Raw genomic sequence first — 10,144 nt, forward strand, 5'->3', positions numbered from 1 at the left:
CTTACAAATATATAGTTTCATTAACATAGATTAAGAGAACAGTGTATGAGTATAACATACTGGTTTGTCAAGTCAGTTCTGAGCCTTTAGGCGAACGGGAACCAGACAGAGCCTGGGGTAAATGCATAGTACATTAACATAGCTTAAAGACAAACATTTCCACAAGAAAAATGCCTTGGTTAGCTCAAGGTTTGAGAAAAGTTAAGTTCAGGTGGGACCAGGTATCATTATGGCAACACAGAGTTTTAAGAGAAATCTCTTTAAATTTGTATAGAAAAGGGGGAAAAAAAGTATAAATCTAGTTTGTTTCTTCCTGACACTTAAGAGAGAAATAAAAAAATGTCTTACACTTACAGCCTATTTCCTCCATTTGGAGACCCCTGGCCTTCCTGCCTATTACCCTCTCATATACTTAAGAGTAGATGAGTTTACAAATATCTACTACTACTTCACAACACCAAACAGCAAGAAACATAAACTTAGAGGGTCAAAATGGTAAATCATAGCTTTGGGTTTCTCATTTTATTGAAGAGTATAACTCATTAAATTTACAATTAGCAATTATGTATAAAAAAGGCATTACTGCCACAAGTGTATATAATATAATTAATAACAAAGAAACACTTTCTATATTATTCTACAAATGCAGCAGGATTATAGTGTAGTGGAAAGAAAGCCTTTCTTTCACGTGGCTTACACATAAATGTATAATGTAAATGTAAATATAAATGTAAAATGCAGCATGCTTATACATAAACAATCTATGTTTTTACAAAAAGGAAAATCATTAAATACAAATAATTGGTTACATAGATGTTTAAGTGTTGAAAGAGTAAGAAGGAAGTAGAAATAATCACAGAATTATCTTTCCTTGTACTTTTTCCTTTCCGATCTCTTCTTCGTGCTTTTCTTTTAAGAGAATTTTGCATACTGGTAATGAATTCAGAGTAATTATAGTTGACCCAGGAACAATGTCAACTTGAACTGCACAGGTCCAGTTATACACGAATAGCTTTCAATAGTAGATAATATATTACTACAATATTTTCTGCTGATGTACATGGATACAGAACCATGCATACAGAATGCTGACCATAAATTATACTTGGATTTTTTACTGCATAGCGAGTCATGGATCCTAGCTTCTGCATCATTTAAGAGTCAACTATAATTTTCTAAACCCCTGTTCCAGCATCAAAGCAAAAAATAAACATGGTAGGTTTGGAGCTGAGAGTCCATAGAGAAGTAACTGACCGAAGTTTGACTCCAAGTGATGTTGATTTGTATCACTTCCACTATCCTGACATCTACATACACTCACCTCAAAAAACAATAACTCCACTGATTTTTATATTATATTCAATGTTTATATTATTAAGATAGTATAAATATTGACATTAAAGTCATTGCACCACTGTGATTACATTTCTTTTAAGACATTGTTTTATTGCTTTTCCATCTTTTTTCCCAGAATTAATCAGGCCTCAGACTTGTTTATTTGCTTTTCCCTTATATGTATAAGTTACATCCTGGTAAGTGTTTCCTGGATATTGTGATAACTTCATAATTCTTCAGTTTCTTCTTCCTAGGCCATCCCTTCTGTAGCCTCTATCCTCCTGCTCCTCACCCAGATTGCTTGCCTGAGGCTTACCTGCACAGAGCTCCTCTTGGGAGGATACTCCACCACTTACCCTCCTCTTTGGATACCTTGATGTCTATATCCTAAATCTACTTGTTATTTTTATTTTGATTTTTTTTTTTTACTCCCTCATTTTAGTAGAGCATATTCTTCAAAAGTTTCCTTACCAGGATGGGGAATTCGTGTAACTCTATGGCTGATTCATATCAATGTATGACAAAACCCACTGAAAAATAAAAAAATTTAAAAAAAAAAGTTTCCTAAACAAGGTGCATTGAAGAAAATTTCATTGAGAACTTGCAGGTCAGAAAATGACATTTTTTTTTTCTCACTTGGTGAAAGTTTTGCTAAATGTATATTTCTATGCTGAAAGTAATTTTCTGGCTCTTTTGTCTTTTAACATCCAATATTACTACTGAGGGGCTTCCCAGGTGACCCAGCAATAAAGAACCTGCCTGCCAATGCAGGAGATGTAGGTTTTGATCCCTAGGTGAGGAAGATCCCTTGGAGGAGGAAATGGCAACCCACTCCACTTCAAATATTTTCTTGGGTTCTTTCTCTCTCTCTTTTCTCCTTCTGGGACCCCTATAATGTGAATGTTCCAGATTCTCTTAAGCTATCATACTTTCTTTTCATTCTTTTGTCTATATTCTGTTCTGTAGCAGTGATTTCCACCTTTCTGTCCTCCGGGTCATTTATCCATGCTTCTGCCTTGGTTATTCTGCTAGGGAATCCTTCTAATGTATTATCCATCTCTCTTTGTTTGTTCTTTAGTTCTTGTAGGTCTTTGATAAACATTTCTTGAATCTTCTCAATCTTTGCCTCCATTCTTTTCCTAAGATCCTGAATCATGTTCATTATCATTATCTTGAATTATTTTTCTGGGATGTTGCCCATCTCCACATCACTTAGTTTTTTTTCTCGGGTTTTATCTTGGCCCTTCATCTAGGACCTAACATTCTGCTTTTTCATGCTGATTAACTTTCTGTAATGTGATTTTGTTTTAGTTCCTCTGGGATTGTGGTTCTCCTTGCCTCTCCTGTCTGCCTTCTGTTGGAGGAGACTAAGAGACTTGTGTAAGCTTCCTAATGGGAGGGACCAGCGGTGGGAAAAACTGGGTCTTGCTCCGGTGGGCAGGACCATACACAGTAAAGTTTTAATTCAATTATATGCTGATGGATAGGATTGCACTCCCTCTGTGGTAGGTTTTTGGCCTGAAGTGACCCAACCCTCAGGTCTACAGGCTCTGTGGTGGCAAACTCTAAGAGTGTTTATGACAAAGTAAACCTTCCTGGACAGCTGCTGCCAGTCCCCCCATCCCTGCAGTGAGTCCCTGCTGACCCATGACTTCACAGGAGACCCTGCAACACTAACAGGTATTTTTGGTTTGTTTTCCAGTGGAGTCACTGCTCCTTTCCTCTGACACTTGGCACACACAAGGTTTTATTTGTGCTCTCCAAGACTGGACTCTCTGTTTCCCCCAGTCCTATGGAAGTCTTATACTCAAATCCCACTGAGATTCAAGGTCAAATTCTGTCTCTTTGTCTGGCCCCCAAGCCTAACGTAGGGTTCTGAACCTTCACAACAGTGGGAGAACTTCTTTGGTATAATTATCATCCAGTTTGTGGGTCACCCACCTGGTGGGTATGGAATTTGATTTTATTGTGATTGTGCCCCTCCTACTGTCTGGCTGTGGTTTCTTTATCTTTGGACATGGGGTATCTTTTTTTGGCAGGTTCCAGCACCCACCTATTGATGATCATTCAGCAGTCAGTTTTGATTTTGGTACTCTCACAGGAGGAGATGAGTACATGTCCTTCTACTCTGCCATCTCGAGCTGGTAATTTTAATTTTTTGAGGAACCACCATATATTGCTTTCCATTCAGTTCAGTTCAGTTGCTCAGTCATGTCTGACTCTTTGAGACCCCATGGACTGCAGCATAACAAGCTTCCCTGTCCTTCACTGTCTCCTGGAGTTTGCTCACATTCATGTCCACTGAGTCAGTGATGCCATCCAAACATCTCATCCTCTCATCCTCTGTCATCCACTTCTCCTCCTGTCTTCAGTCCTTCCCAGCATCAGGATCTTTTCTAATGAGTCAATTCTTCACATCAGGTGGCCAAAGTATTGGACCTTCAGCTTCAGCATCAGTCCTTCCAATGAATATTCAGGACTGATTTCCTTTAGAATTGACTAGTTTTATCTCCTTGCTGTTCAAGGGACTCTCAAGTCTTCTCCAACACCACAGTTCAAAACCATCAATTTTTCAGTGCTCAGCTTTCTTTATGGTCCAACTCTCACATCCTTACATGACTACTGGGAAAACCATAGCTTTGACTAGATGGACCTTTTTCAGCAAAGTAATATCTGCTTTCTAATAAGCTGTCTAGGTTAGTGATAGCTTTTCTTCCAAGGAACCAGTGGGTTTTTTTGTTTGTTTGTTTGTTTTAATTTCATGGCTACAGTCACCATTTGCAGTGATTTTGGAGCCCAAGAAAGTAATCTGTCACTGTTTCCATTGTTTCCCCATCTATTCATCATGAATTGATGAGACCAGATGCCATGACCTTTGTTTTTGAATGTTGAGCTTTAAACCAACTTTTTCACTCTCCTCTTTCACTTTCTTCAAAAGGCTTTTTAGTTCCTCTTCTCTTTCTGCCATAAGGGAGGTGTCATCTGCATATCTGAGGTTATTAATATTTCTCCAGAAATTTTGATTCTGGCTGTGCTTCACCCAGCCTGGCATTACACAGATGTATTCTACATATAAGTTAAATAAACAGGGTGACAATATGCAGCCTTGATGTACTCCTTTCCCAATTTGGAACCAATCTGTTGTTTTTCATAGACTTAACCAACTTAAATCCCCACCAACTCTGTACATGTTTTCCCATATCTCTACATCTTTGCAACACTTCTCTTTTCTTCTTTTCTTGATGATAGTCATTTGAAAGATTGTGAGATATCTCATTTGCATTTTCCTGATAAATAGTGGTGTTGAGGACCTGTTCATGTACCTGGGGCCATTGATATGTATTCCTTGGAAAAATATATGTTTATGTTTAGTTCTTCTGCCCATTTTTTAACTGGATTTTTCTGTGTGATTGTGTTGCTTGGAACTGTTATGTACTTTGGGTTTTATCTTGAGTATGTGAATTGCAGATATTTTATCCCACTCCATAGTTTCCTATCTTATTTTTTATTTTATTTATTTATTTGCTGTGCAGAAACTTTTGCATGATATTGTCCCACTTGTTGATTTTTTGCTTTTGTTGTTATATTCAAAAAAATCAATTGCCCAGTCCAAGGTAAAAGTTTCCTCCCTATGTTTTCTTCTAGAAGTTTTGCCATTTTAGGTCTTACATTTAAATGTATAGTTTATTTTGAATTCAACTTAATTTTAAAAATTAAATTTAATTTAATTCAAATTTGAATTAAATATGAATTAAATTAAATTTATTTGAATTACACAAATTTTACATAATTTATTTTTAATTAGTTAGATTTTATAATTTATTTAAATTAAATCTATTGTGTAATAGAGGGATTCAGCTACCCTTTTCTTTTTTTTTTTTTTTTTTTAATTTTTATTTTTCAGTGGGTTTTGTCATACATTGATATGAATCAGCCATAGAGTTACACGAATTCCCCATCCCGGTCTCCCATCCCACCTCCCTCTCCACCCGATTCCTCTGGATCTTCCCAGCCCGACAGGCCCGAGCACTTGACTCATGCCTCCCACCTGGGCTGGTGGTCTGTTTCACCACAGATAATATACATGCTGTTCTTTCGAAACATCCCACCCTCCCCTTCTCCCACAGAGTTCAAAAGTCTGTTCTGTACTTCTGCATCTCTTCTTCTGCCCTGCATATAGGGCCATCGTTACCATCTTTCTAAATTCCGTATATATCTGTTAGTATACTGTAATGTTCTTTATCTTTCTGGCTCACCTCACTCTGTATAATGGGCTCCAGTTTCATCCATCTCATTAGAACTGATTCAAATGAATTCTTTTTAACAGCTGAGTAATATTCCATGGTGTATATGTACCACAGCTTCCTTATCCATTCATCTGCTGATGGGCATCTAGGTTGCTTCCATGTCCTGGCTATTATAAACAGTGCTGCGATGAACATTGGGGTGCACACAAATTTTACATAATTTATTTTTAATTAGTTAGATTTTATAATTTATTTAAATTAAATCTATTGTGTAATAGAGGGATTCAGCTACCCTTTTCTGCAGTGGTTATCCAGTTTTTCCAGCATCATTTGTTAAAGAGACTCATTCTTTTCCCTTTGAGATTTCTTGGCTATGTTGTCAATAGAAGCATGTGTATGTGGGGGGCGGGGGTGGATTTATTTATCCTATTCTGTTCCATTGCTCTACACATCTAATTTTAAGTCAATCTTTCAATTACTTGGTTAAATTTAATTCTGACTATTTTATTGGTTTTCATGCTATTGTGAATGGGATAGTTTTATGTCAGTATTTCTAAATAATTTCTTTGAAATTATCTGTTCCTTCTGAAAGGACTCTTTCTGGGGGCTTCCAGCATTTGCAGAACTAAAGTAGAGAAAGTAAACTAGGGCTTCCCAAAATTCATTGTGTGAACTTTCAACTTATACAACCACTCATAAATATGCTTTTTTTTTTTCCCCAAAAACAGGATTCTTTTTGTTCAACATCTATATAAATAGATGTGCTAGTGTTATGTCAGGTAGAGTAGGGGCAGCTTTCCAGCTCCATTAAGTGAGTCTGAGGTTCTGGGAACTGGTAGATTTCTCCACAGATTGTTAGCCAAACCTCAGTTATAGTTCTACTTGTAGTGTTTAGATATACCTGGTTACTATAAATTCAGGCTATTGAGGGTTCTTTTAGCATTATTTCCCTGTTTCTAAGCTGTTGAAATTTCTGAATTAGCCTTCTGCATTTTAGACATAATAAGTCAAATACTGGTTATACATTTTCTTTCCAGACTCACAAACTTATGAAAAAAACTTATGATTACCAAAGTGAAAAGATGAGGAGGAGAAGAATAAGTTAGGAGCTTTGGATTAACATAAGCACACTGCTTTATAAAATAGATAATCAACAGGGACCTAGTGTATAACACACAAAACTCTACTCAGTATTCACTAATAACATTTTTGAAAAAAGACTGAAAAAATGTGTATAGGTATAACTGGAACACTTTGTTATATATCTGAAACTAACACAACATTGTGAATCAACTATATCCAAATATAAAATAAAAATTAAATTTAAATTATAGTGTATTAACTTAAGAATGAAAATGATAAATTGTAATAATTTAAATTAATTCAAAATACCAATTGCATACTTGCAAGATGTCAGGTAGTGTTCTTAACCATGTGGAAAACATGAAGGGAAGACTGTTCCCAATTTTCAAAGCATATTCAACTTCATTATCTGGTGTTGATTCTGTTTCACAAAGTTCTACCAAGTATTTTGAGAAGGAATTAGCCTCATGGGAGATAGAGAAGCTGATGTCCAGAGCAAATTGTTGCCTCTCCCAAGCAATACACAGATGAGAGCCTCAGAACCATATCTCCTGACTTATGGTCATGTGATTTTGTACCAAATTTTGCTATACTTTGATAGTTTCCAAAGGAGGGAAGCCTATGACATAATATGCAGCTGCCAGCTTGTTAATCCTGATAATAAGCTGAGGGAAAAAAAATCCCTTTGGGGTTTAACATGCGGATAAAGCCTATATTCATTTCTTGTTGTATGCCAGCGAGTCTGACCTACCAAGGACTTGATGTTCCTTGCTGAGAGGAAGTCAGATTCCATGTGGGGTCTTTCTACAGGTGAGGAATATGGGCAAAAATTATCTGAATTCTTTCTTCCACATACATATTTAATTTATACAATAAATTGAAATCAATATTTATATAATATAAAATCATAATATGGATGATATAAAATTTACTTAGTAAATACTGTTTTAAGTCCTTTATTGAACATCTAGTAAGATTTTACACATAAAGAAATGATCATCAGTACTAAAAATATTTAGAGAATTATTTAGTGTGGAGAAGAGAATGCAGACCTCTGTTGCTTAGAAAGTATAGTACATTCCTGATAAATAAAACTACTCAATTTGGACAAAGTGAAGTCCTGCTAACAGTTCTGATAACCATGTGAAAACAAAACATTAGAAACTTCAGATAATGACTCTATTAATATAAAGAAGAGATTAACATGAAGTAGGATAGGTGTAATAATGGATAATTTCCTGGTATTGGAAGCTTATTTAGCACAAACAACAGACTGATTCATTTATAATTACTCCAAACCAGAACTATTTCAATTTTTTTTTAAGTTGAGAATTTGTTCATGGTACATCTGATTATATCCGCATGCTTATCATGATCTCACCAAATAATTATCAAACACCCAGTGGGTGCTTTTTTCAATAACCCACAGAAATAAATTTCAAGAAAATATTTAGAGTTTCTGTTCTACTATATAATCTGGATTTATATGACTAGATAAGGATACAATGTTGATAAATAACTATCTATAGTATAAACTCTTCTTTATTCACGTTGTTTTATTTTACTATATTTTTAAGATTACTCAGTTACATTAGATTTTCCTGATCACATAAGTAAAGACAAGGATCTTGAATTTTGTTCCCCTAGTGTATCCCAAATGCCAAGAAGTTTTCTGATGTAAAGCATTATTAGTTTGAATGAATGAATGTCATTTTATTTTAGATGACTTAACATTTGAAAATGCATATTAATATTTATGTAATTCTATTTTTTCTGGGAAATCCATATTTGAAGAATTTCAGTGAAAATAAAAGAAATGAGGGAGTTTTACAAATTTACACAGAGTTGCCTGTCAAAGGTGAAATTGGAAGCAAAAGAAAACATACTTAAATTCTTACACACTTCACCAATTCTGATGTCATTTCCATTTAAGTATTTAAAAATTTGGCTCCTGCAAAAAAAAAAAATGGTTTTTGCTAGATTTGTCTTAGATATTTGTCCTCTTTTAGGGCCAATAAGAGGTAAGTGTCATAGGTTAACATTTGCCTAGGTGTAGAGACAGAAAGATCCTTTTCCCATATTGACTAGAAACTTAAAATTAGTCTTATGATTACATATATCAGTTGACATTATCAAAATTGCCTTTTTCTTGAATTCTCACAGTGTTTACCTGCAATGGGCAGTAATTTTAACCAGTAGCTAAAAATCATAGGAAGATAAAATGAGGAAACAGCTTTGAACATAGTTAAATCTGCATCTCTGGACTTCACCTTCTGTAGAACTGATGAAGTTGCAACAGAGAGCTGTTTCCCTCTATCCCTGGCTAAATTGTGGGAAAATTTACATGAGGGAAAAGTGAATATAAACTTGAAAGAAGCCAGGACTCCATGTAAACAAAGGACTTTCTAATTTGAAAGACTGAAAGAAAAAAAAAAAAAAACTTTATATTTGAATATATTTAAGAACAAGATCACAATGTATTCAATACATGTTTCCACAATTACCAAAGTAGAGAGTTATTCATTCTGAATGAAAAGAGAGTCCAAAAATTTTTATAGCATTATTCAGTTCAGTTCAGTTGCTCAGTCGTGGGTACCAGCTAATAATATGAGGGCTTACACAAAATCCTCCCAATAACCTTGATGACAAAGGCTGCTTTAATGCACTTTTTGACCAGTAACAAACTTAAAGAGGGATTTCCCCACTGTTATATGGTTAATAAATGGTAGGCCCTGAATTTTTATCCAGGGCAGTGAGGTACAAGCTCTTCATAAAGACCAGATTAAATTGTGTGAGGAGCAAAGGGTAAACTGACATCTTAGAGTTTGAACTGATTGTAGAAAACTGGGAAATTCACTTAAAACAAACTGGAGTTGTTTACACCAGTGGATTAGTCTCTGAAACTTATGGGCATTCTTTTGTATGTATATCTCTTCTTTTTTCTAAAAAAGTTATTTTCCTTTTCTAATATGTTATATAATTACAATTTTCATAATTTCTATGTTTGATGCATGTATGTTAGTGAGGCCCTTCAAATTTAACTTATGAAAACTTAAGTGCATATTTTAAAACTTGAAGCACATGCTTCAGGTGACATCCTGAGGTATGGAGGCTTAAGATTTGGAAGGAATCGTGTGAATTTTGTTCTAGAATTCAGTAACCAATATCAGCAGGATTTTACTCTAAATTTAATGCATCTTAGTCACCCTACTGACATTTAAAAACTGAGAAGTAGAAAATTATAATTATTTAATACCACATTGTGAATAGGCTTATTCTTTGCCTTAAAATTAAATTATTTTTACATATATAATCTACAACTGTAGGAAGACAGAAGATATAGTCAAGAACAAGCTGATATTCTTGAAACCATCACAGAAACTTTGATTTACTTTATAATTACATATATAGACATATATGTGTACACACATGCACATTTAAATATATATATATGTATATGTCTGTGTATATACCCTCAT

This window comes from Muntiacus reevesi, chromosome 1 (genome assembly GCF_963930625.1).
Source record: "Muntiacus reevesi chromosome 1, mMunRee1.1, whole genome shotgun sequence".
Classification (NCBI taxonomy): Eukaryota; Metazoa; Chordata; class Mammalia; order Artiodactyla; family Cervidae; genus Muntiacus; species Muntiacus reevesi.